We start from the raw sequence: 14,969 nt of genomic DNA on the forward strand, positions 1-14,969 counted from the left end.
TCCCAAGTGGACTAGGGATAAAAATGCAAGAAATATTTGATGAAAAAACAAATAATGAAATGGGATTAGAAAATACCTTAGGAGCTAGGATAACTACACTAAAACAATGGATATCTGAACAATGCATGAATAAAATTGCTAAAAGAGACGCAAAAATAAACTATTGTTGTGATAAACTACAAGGTAAAGTAGGAAATTATGGTTGTAAAAAACCTAGAAAAAGGAAAAGAAAGTTCTTTAGAAAAATTGACCGATCAGAATATAAGAGAAAAAAGAAATTTCCTAAGAAATTTAATAAACAAAAATATTTTAGGAGAAAGAAAAAATATCCTAAGAAGACTTCATGCCCCAAAGGCAAGAAGACATGTACATGTTGGCTATGCCATGAAGAAGGACATTATGCAAATGAATGTCCCAAGAAGAAAGAATCTAAAAAAGAAACCCTAAAACTAATCTGGCATGTAGGCTTCGAACCAATAGAATCAGATATAGATTCTGATGAGAGTAGTATTTTTGAATATACTACTGAAGAAGAATTTGAAGAATGAGTAGGAAAATCCTAAAAGAAGGAAATCCTAATTCAACATTTATTCAAGTTATCTTGAATAAAAAGAAAATCATGGGTTACATTGATACTGGTGCAACCCTATGTTTTGGAAGGAAATCCATATCCAAAGATTGGATTGGATTAAAAAAACCAAAAGAAATAATTATTGCTGATAAAACAAAACATAAGATATGGTTTGTTTTAAAAAATGTTTTCATTAAAATTGAAGATAAATATTTTTATGTAAGATCAATTTATGAACATGATTCTGGAATAGACTTGATAATAGGAAACAACTTTTTGAAGTTATATAGTCCTTTTATTCAAAAGCTTGATACTATAACATTAAAATGGTTTAATGTAAACAACCCAGAAGAAAGTGAATTTGTTACAACAAACATTATAACAAAAAATGAAATTTTAAGGGCAATAAAAGAAAATCTCAATGTACTTAGATGTATGTGGGATAAAAGAAAGTTTTACTTAACCACTGAACAAAATCTAGGATATCATCTAGATCAAGTTTGTTCTGAAAATCCATTAGACTCTATAGTAAACAAAATTCAAGATTTAATTGTAATAAAACTTAAGGATCCTAAAAAGGAAGTTAAGGTCCTATACAAAATCCCTTATTCAGGAGAAGATAAGGAAGAATTTCAAAAAGAAATAGCAGAATTATTAGAAAAAGGATTAATTAGTCCTTCTATTAGTCCACATTCAGCGCCAGCTTTTTATGTCAGGAAACACAATGAGATAAAAAGAGGAAAAGCTCGAATGGTAATTAATTATAAAAAACTTAATGAGATGACTATAAGTGATTCTTATAAGTTACCAAGAAAAGATTACATTTTTGAAAAAATAAGAGGATGTAATTGGTTTTCATCTTTAGATGCAAAGTCTGGATATTGGCAGTTAAGGTTATCAGAAGAAACAAAACCTTTAACGGCTTTTAGTTGTCCAGAAGGACATTTTGAATGGAATGTTTTACCATTTGGTTTAAAACAAGCGCCATCAATATATCAAAGATTTATGGACAATACTCTTAAAGGTCTTGATCATATTTGTTTTGTATATATCGATGACATATTAATTTTTACCAAAGGTAGTAAGGAACAACATATCAAAGATGTTACTACTGTTTTAAACAGAATAAAAGATAGAGGAATTGTTCTATCTAGAAAAAAGTCAATACTTTTGAAACAAGAAATCGAATTCCTTGGTCTTATTATAAGAGAAGGAGGAAAACTCGATTTATCACCGCATGTTCAAGAAAAAATTTTACTTTTTCCTGATCAACTAGTGGATAGAAAACAAATCCAAAGATTTTTGGGATGTTTAAATTATATTGCTAATGAAGGTTTTCTTCAAGACTTAGCAAATGATAGAAAAATTTTACAGAAGAAGATATCTGAAAAAGTGCCATGGTCATGGACACAAAAAGATACTGAGGCTGTAAAATCTTTAAAAGAAAAATTAAAAATTTTACCACAACTATACAACCCAACAGAAAATGATTTTTTGGTTGTAAATGTTGATGCAAATCAGTTTACTTGGGCTGGAGTTATGAGAGCTCTTCCTAATGGTAAACAAAAATTGGGATTAAATCTCAATGGATATGTTGAGGATGAAACCCCACAACAATCCTATACCACTGTGGATGCAACCTCACAGTTAAAATCAGATATCCCTAATGGGCGATCAGATAAAACATCAGTTTCAACTGATTCAAAACTTGATTATTCAAGTAATAACATCCGAATTAAGGATAAAGATCTTGTTTTATGCAAGTATGTTTCAGGTTCTTTTAAAGATGCTGAAACAAGATATCATATCAATGAGAAAGAAACTCTTTCTTGTTTAAATGTTTTAGAAAAATGGAGAATGGACTTAATTCCATCAAGATTTTTATTACGAACTGATTCAACTTATGCTAGCGGATTTTGGCGCTACAATTTAAAAGTTGATCATAAACAAGGAAGACTTGTTAGATGGCAGATGCGCATCCAACAATTCTATCCTTATATCCAACTAATAAAATCAGAAAACAATTGTTTTGCAGATACATTGACAAGAGAATGGAGCAAACTCTAAAAGTTCTCTACAATAGCTTAAAGCAAAAGGATGAACAAATTGAAGTCCATAGCCAAAAGCTAAAACAGCTCTCTTCAGAGAGGGGGGAGATGATTAAAATGATTGAAAGTTTAACCAAGATAATAAATGTTGAAACTCCAACAACAACAGAAGAACCAACAAAAAAGACTTTGAATGAACAACAAAGTTTTTCATCAACATCTTCAGCGGGTTCTATGCCAGAGGAAGATATGAAAAAGTCATGGGCTGAAAAAGTTGAACAAGAAGATGAAGAGTCAAAAAATGGTTTAGACCAACCAAGCGATGTTGTCGATCCACAACCAGAAAAGAATGTGTATGTCATCTTTGATGGTCCGATGAAAGGCATCTACAACAATTGGGCAATTGCAAGCCTTCACATTAATGGCAAAAATGTCAAACACAAAGCTTATCCAACAATGGAAAAAGCAAAAGAAGCTTACAAAGCCTCCTATAAAGAAATGACCATTGCTAAAGAAATTGGCCAACCATCAAAAATGGAGTCAAAGAAAAAGATCTCAGTGGGATCCATAATAAATCTCCAGAAAGAAAAAAATAAGCCAAAAACCCTTGATGATTTCATGGGAAAATGGAGATGGCTAGCAAACTTCAAAGAAGAGTTAGCAGTTGAGTGTTTTTACCCAGTCAATACCACACATGGGGTAAAAGCTAATACAGTTCCTGGAATATCCAAGGAATTACTTAAAGAATTCTATGATTATGGAATGCTTAAGACCGTATATCTTGAAGAAGGAGAAGGTCGCAGGTTCCAAGAATTGGCTGATCTTCCAAAAGAAATTGGTGATACAGCAAAAAGGTTTAATGACTTCCTTGCTAAAGGAAGAGAAATATATCTCCAGTTCGAACAAACCTATCCATGGTTTTTTGAAGAAAATAATTTCATGGCTGTAAGACCAAGAACAGTCATCAAAATAGGAATTTCAAATAAAACTTATCTACCTCCAAATTCAGAAAGTATTGGATGGACAGTAGATTCGTTCATTTATCAAATGAAACGTTTTTACGATAATCTTATTAGATATGGTTCTACCATTATTAATTATAAGGTTCTCTACACCACAGAAACCTGTCTTATGGTCTGCGATTCGAAGAAGAAGGTTTCAGAGGAACACCTTAAGCAGACACTTCATTATGAAGAACTATTCTCAAGATTTGAGAATTCTCTTTACCAAGTTCCAGATGAAGTGCAACAGGAGTGTTGTCAATATTTTTCAAAATACAAAGGGCACTCATGTAAATGGTGTGCAAAAAAGAAAGTGTCGGCAGAAGAAGACAAGATACCGACAATCACAGTACCTAAAGATAAGGCAAAAGAAAAAGCCTAGACACGCGTCATGTAGATGACCGAAGGAAAAAAGATGTAATAATGGAACCTTATCATCTGAGTCAGATGGGGTCCATTTAGTTGAAAATCTTATCACCTTATGTGATAATGCTTTTACTTTTTTTTCTTTGCGTGTTTTGTTTGTTTTTCTTTTGAGCTGGAAGGAAAGTGACATGTGACCTACTCTGTAAGTCCTTTCCTCCTATAAATAAGAGCCTCGATGCTCACTTGTAAATTACAACTAAAATCAATGAAGTAAGTACCTTTAGTTTGTGGGAAAGAACTTCGCAGGATTAGGTTGTCATAGCAAAATTTTAAGTTTTTAATATCAATAATCGAAAGATTATTTCAAGCTTCATCAAATAATCGAAAGATTATTTCAAATTCCAAAGGATCGAAAGATCAGAGTCATCAAAAATCCAAGACGAAGTCAGGTATGATTTTAAATAATTTAAATATTTTATAATTCTTACATTTCATGATGGAATTTAGCATGAAAAAAGAAGGTTCATCTGGTTTTATAGCAGATGTATTAATAGATCATATAGAAAAGGTAGATTTTACCTTAAAACCTGAAGAAAATTTCAAACAAAAAAGTATTTTTTCCTTGATAAAAGAAAAATTATCCAGAGAAAACATACTAAAATATGGAATGATGGTAGGAGAAGTTGCCATACCAATGGAATCAACAGACGGATCTGTTGTAATATCCTTAATTGATAACGAACAAATTAATAATAGATTAAAACATTTATCGTTAGAAAAAAGACAGAAAATAGGATATATTCATATATCAACTATCCAAATAATCATAAAAAGTACTTTTATGAAAGGAATAGATGCAGAACTAGAACTTCTCATTGAAGATGCTAGGATGAATGAAAAACATTCACTAATAACCCAAGGTGAGGGAAATTTAAAGTGTGGAAAATTAAAATTTGACATAAATTTACAGATAGGTTTGAGTTTAAATGACATAGATCTAGACAGATCTCTAGTAATTCATTATAAGCTTAAAGACCAAACCCTCATGAAACCAGGAAATCATCCTTTTAGTGTAAGTTATAAAATGAATTATGCATTAAGTAATTCCCATTACAGTATAGAATTTAGTGGAAAAGAAAAAATACAAATAGATGAACTATTTGCCCCACTAATAAAATTAGAATCACCAATTCTAAAACCATTAAAAAGGTCAAAATCTATTATGACTATAGAAAGAACACCTCTTCTAAAACAAGAAGGAAGTACTAGTGAACCAAAATTCCTACCAGCAAGAACTTCATTAGATAGTAATGAAAAGAGAAAGCTTAATAAAACTTTATCAGAAATAAAAACGGAATTGTTAGGCATCAATAGAAAATTATAATGCCAGGAATAACAATAAAAAATGAGTTAAGTTTATTCAGAAGAAAACTAGATAACCTAGTTAATAAAATAGAAGAAAATTTTTTAAGAATAGAAATGAAAAATACAATTTGGGGAATCCATGATCTAATGATTTTACAAATTTCATACATAGATGAAATGATAAAAGAATTAGAAGAAACAGAAAATATTTCTGTTACCCAAAAGGAAAGAGCCACAACCCTGTTATGGCCATCTCAAAAACTAACTGAATTTGAACAATCTTTAGCAAAAATTATATAATGCCTGGTTTAGGTCTTATAACAGAAGTAAAACTCTTTAAAGAAAGATTAGAGAACATAGTCTCTGATATAGAATTTTATCATAAAAGAATTGTCTTAAAGAAAATTCTTTTTCATTCCAAAGAATTAGTACAATACCATATAGAATATATTGAAGACTTTTTAAGAGAAATAGAAGATCTAGAAAATCTTACAAACACACAAAAAGAAAGAGCTAAAACACTCTTAAAACCATTTCAAGGTCTAATTAAAATCGAACAAATGTTAAATCAAGTTCGAGAAAATTCCGCTGGCGGCCCTGCACCCAACCTGGTATCAGAGCCAGTATTACAATCCTAAGGGATGAAGATAAAAATGAAAATAAAAATATTATATTTTCAAAAAAGACAAAAAACTTATCAAAGTCGCTCTTTTGCTTAACCAACTTAGTAGAATCTTATATGAAATCAGTTAATCTTTTAACCGATTTAAAAACTCATAGACATGAGTTGTCAAAATTCTATTGGCTGTGCCCAAGAGACAGGTGTTAGGCCTGTGCCTATGCAAGTGTTTCTCTTTTTTTTATCTCTCATGGAAAAAAATTTAGGCTTGTAAAAGTGGTCCCATTGTATCTATCTATCTTTTTTTTTTTTTTGAAAGAGTCCATTGTATCTATCTAAAATATAGTATTACTCCATCCGTTTTAAAATAAGTGTCACTTTGGCAAAAATATTTTGTTTCAAAATGAATGTTATTATCACTTTTCAATGCACTATTAATTACTTTTTTTTCAGTAGCACCCTTAATTATTATTATCCACACAATTTTCAAAGTATCATTTTGTACTTTAATTTATAATGATGGCAAATGCACCAATAGCGGCTATTTTAGTAAAAATATCATATCTTTGGACAACATTATTTCATTCCTTAATCTGCATGCAATTGACTAAAGCGACATTCATTTTGGAACCGAGGGAATATATTATTTATTGTGAGATTTGGAAGAATGAGAGATTGATGACGCAAAAAATTAAACTTTTCACTAATAATGCTTCAATAATTTCAGGTTTATATTTGGGACCCCTCAATCTTTTAATTCTCCTTTTTGAGGTAAGATTGCATCCACTTCTTATATTTGTCACCTAATTATTTAACTGTTTAACACATTTATGATTTATTTACCTCACAAAAAAAGATTTATGAATTTTTTTCGAAAGGAAAAGTTTATGATTTACATACATTAAATTGATTTTAGTATATTCTTATGGGTATAAATAATTTTTTTGTTTAGAAAAGGTTTAAATATATTTTAGTTACCATAACACACACATATATAAATATATTTTGGTTACAGCAAATATGTCACATTTTCATTATATATATATATATATATATATATATATATATATATATATATATATATATATATATATATATATATATATATATATATAAGGAAAAACAAAAATTAAAAGTTCTTGTTACGCTAAAGTCCTTTTACAAAGTTAAAAAACCGGTATCCCGCAATGACAAAAATATAATGAAAACCATTATTTTTTTTTTTGAGGGATATTGAAAACCATTATTTTATTTTATTTTAGGGAAAAACCATTATTGTTTAAAATAAAACATTTTATTATTTGATACCTTTTGTACTTATCGACAATGCATAAAATATGCAAGGTCCGGGGTTCGAACCTCGGCCACCACCAAAAAAATTCACACAATTTCTGATCATAGTGTCGTCGTTTCGTGGCAGCAACTTGCCTTCATTTGTGGTCGGTATTGTGGCGGCGGACATCAATGATGGCAATTGTCCTTCTGCCCAATCCAACGCCGGACGACATGGTCAATTACTACACCCTCCGGTCATTATTATAAGCAAAAATCAACATTCTAGGTTCATTCATTAAATGATGTATGTAGTCTATAATAAAGACTACATACATCATTTAATGAATGAACCTAAAATGTTGATTTTTGCTTATAATAGTGACCGGAGGGTGTACTCATCAGTGTTTGACTAGTTTGTTTGGGAATTTTCTACTGCTGCATAATTTTCATTTTACCAATGGTTAGACATTCATAAGAGAAAAATCTATATGAATAGCACAAGCTTTTGCATGATTACATGTAGACTAAGGTTCATCAACATGACACACAAACATACAAAAAATGAATTAAAAATACCTTATACCAAGCAACTGCTCCTTTATAGTGAAAATTACTCTAGATTGCACACTTTTTTTTTTTTGGTAAGTAAAACAATATGCAATAGTACCCTTTTTAAGAGTAGTATCGACAATTAAGATAAAGAAAACTTAAATAAAATATTTATATAGAGAGAAGATAGACGAAAAATACACTATTTTACGATGATTCAAAACTTGTATATGCAGTAGTTGAAGTTGTAAACTGAAATTAAATTTTGTGTAATATATGTTTTTTGTCCATATAATTTATTGTTTTGTTTTTGCTTATGATCCTTGTTAATTATTTTCATTTTTTTATTCATGCATGCCACATGGCAATCAACCAATAGAAAATGATGTGACAACTCATTGTGTGCCGGGGAACTAGAATTGTGTTTGGAAGCTTAAGCCGTCACCGAAGGTTAAGAATTTTTTATGGAGAGTTTGTCGAAACTGTTTGCCTACAAGAGTTCGTTTGCAATCAAAAGGTGTTCAGTGTCATGATCAGTGTGCGGTGTGTGAAGATAGTAGTGAAGATAATAATCATTTGTTTTTCATGTGCAATAAAAGTGTGCTTTGTTGGCAGCGCACAAGATTATCGAGTATTTTGATGGGTGTCTTCGATCCTACTGCAAGTTTTCCAACAAATGTGTTTGCTATTTTACAACACCTCGATCAACAGCAGAAACAAGTCTTTGGTGTGACTCTATGGTACTTTTGAAAGCATAGGAATAACAAGGTTTGGAACAACATCACTACATCCGCTCAAACTATTTGTGATCGTGCAGGGTCTTTTTTTACTAGCTGGATGAATACCCAAACTATTCAAAATCACACTTATAGGCATTCCACTAATCTTACTCCTCTGGGAGATTTGCAATGGCAAAAACAAAGTCCCGGTAGGTACAAATGTAACTTAGATGCTTCATTTTTCCATACTTTGAACCGGGTTGGCCTTGACACGTGTATTTGAGATGATGAAGGTCGTTTTGTGTTGGCTAAAGCTGAATGGTTGACTCCACTCCTTCATGTGGACTTAGGGGAGGCTTTAGACTTATTATCATCACTTGGGTGCGTGATCTGCAGTTGGGGATTGTGGATTTTGAGCTTGATTCCAAAACTGGGGCGGATATATATGATGATAAAAGTGGTGTTTCTAATTATAGTGCAGTTATTGATGATTGTAGACGTGTGTTAGTTTTTGATTTAATAACCTCTAATATTAGGTTCATTCCGGGAGGTTCCTTGGCTCTCTTCCAGCGAATGGTTGTTATGGATTGCTTCAATAATTTATCAATCATGTCCTGGAATATTAGGGGCGCTTTCAGCAATGGAGCTCGGCGTCATGTGAAGGATCTGGTGAGAAAGCATCATCCTTCTATTTTCTGTGTTTTAGAAACTCATGTTTTGTTTTCAAGAGTAGAGAATTTCTGGATTTCATTGGGATACAAACCCATTTTTATTCAAGAAGCCATTGGACACTCGGGAGGGATTTGGGTTCTTTCTCATTCCACTAATATGGTTTTTACACTACTGGATAGTGATAGAGGTTTGGCAAGTGCACCAAATACTATCGAAGTAGTAAAAATATCGATCCCACGAGGACTGTGTTAATCTCAATTCAGCAATAAGGTAAAATATTTAGGATGCGTAAAAGTTATTTTTGGTTTGCCACTAGGCAGTAGATTTGATTGCATAAAATTAAATAACATAAAATAAAGATTTGGTTAGAAAATAATAGAGAGATGAGATCAGGTCTTTCGAATCATCTATGTTCCCCTAATTGGTATACTGCACCTATTCATATGACTGATTTCCTAGTCCCACGATAGTTAACAAAATAGTCCTAATCAATCCCTTGAGTTAGGACCCTCTTCTCACACTACAGCCCCTAATCCCTTAGGTGGTCTAATAATATTTGAAGGTTTAAGCACGTTAACCTAATATCACTAACAAACGATTATCTATTCCTAGACTAACCATGTTTATTAGAACAATTCAATTTGGTCTTAGTCGAAAGCTATGGTCAGTAGTCATTCGTTCTCACAAAATCATGTTTATATTTGATCAGGATATAAAAAACATTAAGAACAATTGAATTGAATAAAGACTAAATAATCATTCACAATAAATAGAGTTTCACAGCATCATGTATCAATTAGGGTTACAAAGAATCATCTCAGACCTAATCTCTAAGAGATTTAGCTACTCATAATTGAGTTTACAAATAGCATAATCAATGAAAGAATTAAAACATACATAAACTGGTAAAGAATGGAGGAAATCGCCCCGTTCTTCAGTCTCCAGGTCTGCAAATCGCACTTTCTCTCTCCAGAATTCGTAACCCTTGTTTTTGGAATAGACTTCAGCTTAAATAGGCACATAAATTCGCCTAAAATCGTGTCACGTTTTAAGTAAATCGTGACACGTTTTTACAAACAGCTGAAGAAATCGTGTCACGTTTTTGCAATCGTGACACGTTTTACCCCAACGCCGAGAGCATGTTTTTCTGGTCTGGTAAAATCGTGTCACGTTTTGGCAAATCGTGACACGTTTTTGGCGTTTTTCCAGCATCTTCAATTTTTCCTCTTTTTCGCACTTTATCATGCTCAAAATAACTATGAACTCCAATATTCTTCAGAAAATTACTTTCTTCAAAATCTTCAACTTTTCATGCTTTTCTTGCTTTTCTTGCTGCTTAATCTTGCTTGTGAACTCCAAAATGTGATGAAAATGACACTAAAAATAGCGAATAATTGACTGTCATCAGATAGTATGAGACAAGCTATTACTTTTGAGATTAAAATAGGCAATTCTACTTGGTATGTTTCTTCTGTTTATGCTTCCCCCATCTTCGCCAATCGGTGCAATCTGTGGACCTATTTGCGTAGCCTTAGGAGCCTTGTCCAAGGTCCTTGGCTCTTACTTGGTGATTTCAATGAAGTTTTATTTTCAACAGAGGTTTCTGGTGGCCAATTTAATTTGAATCGAGCTTCTCTCTTTGCAAATTTGATGAATGATTGTAATTTGCTCGATATTCATACAGTTGGAGGATTGTATACTTGGAGAAAGAATGTTCAATTTGGAGGTCATGTTAGAAAAAGGTTGGACAGAGTTATTGCGGATGTTAACTGGCAAATTGCGTTTCCACATGCTGTAGTGGAGGTGTTACCGCAACATGGTTCTGACCATAATCCCTTGCTGATTAGTTGCTATAAACTCAACAGTGCCAAAAACAAACTTTTTCACTTCCAGGCAGCGTGGATGTCGCATCCAGATTATGAGCAACTTGTTGATCAAACTTGGTCAAATTCTAATGGTAATGTTGTTTTGAAACTTGATGAAGTTAAAAGACAATCCATCATTTTCAATAGAGATACTTTTGGAAATATTTTCAGATGCAAACGTCAGTTAGAAGCACGTATAAAAGGAGTACATGTCGAGCTCGATGCTTGTCCAAGGTCTGATCTTATTAATTTAGAGATGGATCTTCAGAGACAATACTCTATTGTTCTAGAGGAAGAGGAATTACTTTGGTATCAAAAATCTAGAGAAAATTGGATTAAATTTGGTAATAAAAATACCAAATTCTACCATACTCAGACCATCATAAGAAGGAGGAGGAACATGGTGACTAACATCAATGATATTTGGTGCTCAGATGATAATGTCTTGAAGAGGGAGGCCTCTACTTTCTTTAAAAGACTATTTCAAGTTAATAGCCGTTGTGATCCCACTAGTTTGGCGTTGAATAACATCCCTGAAATTACTCAAGAGCTCTCCACCCTTCTTTTGAGTCCAGTTTCTATGAGAGATGTCAAGGATGCCCTCTTCCCCATGGATCCTTATAAAGCCCCAGGTCCAGATGGCTTCCAACCGGTGTTTTTTTAGGCATTATTGGAATATAGTTGCTAAGGATGTTTCGACATTAGTCTCTACTACTTTTTCTACTGGTTTTATTGATCCTGTGCTAACTGAGACTCTTATTGTTCCAATTCCAAAAGTTGATGTGCCTATTATCTTGAAAGATTTTCGTCCTATCAGTTTGTGCAATGTGCTTTTGAAACTGATTTCAAATATTCTTGTTCGACGTATAAGGCCTTATCTGGATGATCTTATTGGCCCGCTTCAAAGCAGCTTTATTCCCAACAGAGGCACATCAGATAACGCCCTCATAGCTCAAGAAATTGTTCACTACATGCACAAGAAGAAAGGTAAGGCTGGTTGTCTGATGATTAAAATTGATTTTGAAAAGGCTTATGATAGTGTGAATTGGGATTTTTTGAAACTAACTTTAACTGAGTTTGGATTCCCATCCCGAATTATAAACTTAATCATGAGTGGCATTAAATCGTCCACCCTGGCTTTAAAATGGAATAATGAAAAGCTTGAAGATTTCCATCCATCTAGAGGTCTTCGACAAGGAGATCCTTTGTCCCCATATTTATTTCTTCTTTGCATGGAAAAATTGGCATTACTCATTCAGGAGAAAGTTGAAATAAATCAATGGCAGCCTATAAAGATTAACAACAACGGGCCTGCAGTGTCTCATTTATTTTTTGCAGATGATTGTTTACTTTTTGCTAAAGCCACCTCCTCTCAAGCAAGGATAATCAAAGATGTGGTTCAGTCCTTCTGTTTAGCTTCAGGGATGAGGATTAATGCTCAAAAGTCTAAATTCTTGGCTTCTAGGAATTTGTCTAGAACTAAAGTGGTGCATCTAGAAAGTATTCTTGAGTTTCGTCAGACCACTAATATTGGAAAGTATCTTGGATTCCCTCTTCTTTCTGGTAGAGTTAAGAATTATGATTTCTCCTTTCTTTTGGATCGTATTAATTCCAGATTAGCAGGTTGGAAAGGTAAGATGTTGAGCAGATCAGGTAGAGCGACTCTTGCTAGGTCCGTATTGAGTTCAATGCCTATTTACACAATGCAAAATCTATGGGTGCCCGAGGGAATTTGTGATAAGATCGACTCTTGCATCAATCAATTTATTTGGGGGGGAAAAGGTTGTCATTGGGTCAAGTGGAATAATATTTCTCAACCTAGGAATCAAGGCGGTCTCGGGATACGAAGGGCCCGCTACATCAATACTTCTATGCTAGGCAAACATGTATGGGAGCTTCTTCATCACCCTGATAAGTTGTGGGTTCAATTACTATCTGTCAAATATCTTCAAAATTCTCATATTTTTGATGGTCGTGATTATATTGGAGCTTCCTTCACATGGAGATCTATAATGAAAGCTGCTGCAATTCTTTATGGCGGTTTTATTACTAGAGTCGGTTGCGGTAACATATCATTGTGGTATGAGAGGTGGCTTCATAATGGTAGGTTGTGTGATAGACTTCCTTTTGTTCATATAATTGATACTAATCTCCAAATTTGTGATGTGGTTCAATCTGGCATTTGGAATTTCAATATTTTAGCTACTCAAATTCCTGCAGACATTAAACTTGAAATGCAAAGTATTATTTTAAATAATACTTATGCAGACCTTCTTATTTGGGAAGCTGATATTGTAGGCACTTACTCCACCAAAAGTGCTTATAGGTGGCTTTTGGATATGGATGATAATAGGCTATCACATGACACTAGTTGGCTATGGATTTGGAAGTTACAGGTTGCTGAAAATATAAGGTTTTTTGTTTGGTTGATTATGCATGGCAGATTACCAAATAACTCCACTAGATTCAACAATCATATGACTAATGATGCCTCTTGTCCAAGATGTGGGGCGGTTGAGGAGACAATTATGCATACTCTGAGGGACTGTCCGAAAGCATTTAGAATATGGTTTTTGTTGCAATTTCCTAATAAACATAACTTTCAGATGTTTGATTGTTATGAATGGATTAAACACTTTGCTTATGAGAAGGACGGACAACTCTTCTTGATATCTTGTTGGTTCATTTGGAGAACTCCCAATGAAGAACTTTTTTCTGACACCTTTTGGGCAGATTGGAAAGTTTTGAATCTCATTTACACGCAACATGAAGCAACAGTTAGGTGCTTTGGTTCTGCCAACACACATAAGGAACCACGTTTGGTAGCTTGGAAACCTCCAGTAGGTGCAGCTGTTAAATTAAATGTGGATGGTAGCTCTCTTGGTAATCCGGGTCGCTCTGGATTCGGAGGTTTAATTAGAGACACTAATGGTAATTGGTTATTCAGTTTCTCTGGCAGTTGTGGTATTACTACCAATATGAATGCAGAGCTACAAGCTATCTTTCACGGCCTTCAGATGGCATGGAATAATGGCTTTCGTCATGTTGAATGTGAATCAGATTGTCAGGCGGCTTTGACTTTGATTAAGGAAGGAGTTCCGATAACTCATCCCTATGCACCAGTTATTGACCTCATTAAGAGCTTTATTGATTATCCTTGGCTATTGACTTTCCATCATTCCTTGAGGGAAGGTAATAGTTGTGCGGATTGGTTAGCGAAATACGGAGCAAGATTAGAAGGAGACTCGATCGCTTGGAGACAGTGTCCAACTCCTCTTTCGACTACTCTTATTGCTGACTCCATGGGGACAACTTTCCTCCGAGTTTAACTTGTTTTTTTTTTGTTGTTTTTGTTTTTTTTGCTTTCCCATACATCAAAAAAAAAAATAATTTGGAGACAAGTCAATGAAGTTGTTCATAGTTTTGCTAGGACAACTCTTTGTCATGCTAGTTTTCATATGCATATTAAAATTCCATTGTGTATCTCTAATATTATTTTAAATGAAATGCAATAAGTTTATTCTTGTAAAAAAATGATGTGACAACTCAATACTACATAACGCCAAAATATGACGTGGCATATCGCATCATCTATGTTGAATGGATAAATGGAAAACTAAAATAATAAGATTCTTCAATTATAAAGACAATCTATTTTTTTTTCAAAAAGACTAAAATCTAAATTTGTCTAAATGTTAGAGACCAAAAGTACAAATATACATATAAATTGAGTAGTTTCTTGCGCAAATAAATTAGTTCATCGAGTTGAATGTAGTCATAAGTATAACAAGTAAATTAGATTGAAACAAACTTCATAGTTTTCTTACAAGAGCCCACATCATCCAAACAACATTAAAACCAAGGATGATTAGTGGAGTTACTATGTGGTATAACATTCAAAGTAAGCATATTTTAAGGC

The sequence above is a fragment of the Medicago sativa genome, chromosome 5, assembly GCF_051527215.1.
Source record: "Medicago sativa cultivar Bolivia chromosome 5, Bolivia_mono, whole genome shotgun sequence".
In the NCBI taxonomy this organism is placed as follows: domain Eukaryota; kingdom Viridiplantae; phylum Streptophyta; class Magnoliopsida; order Fabales; family Fabaceae; genus Medicago; species Medicago sativa.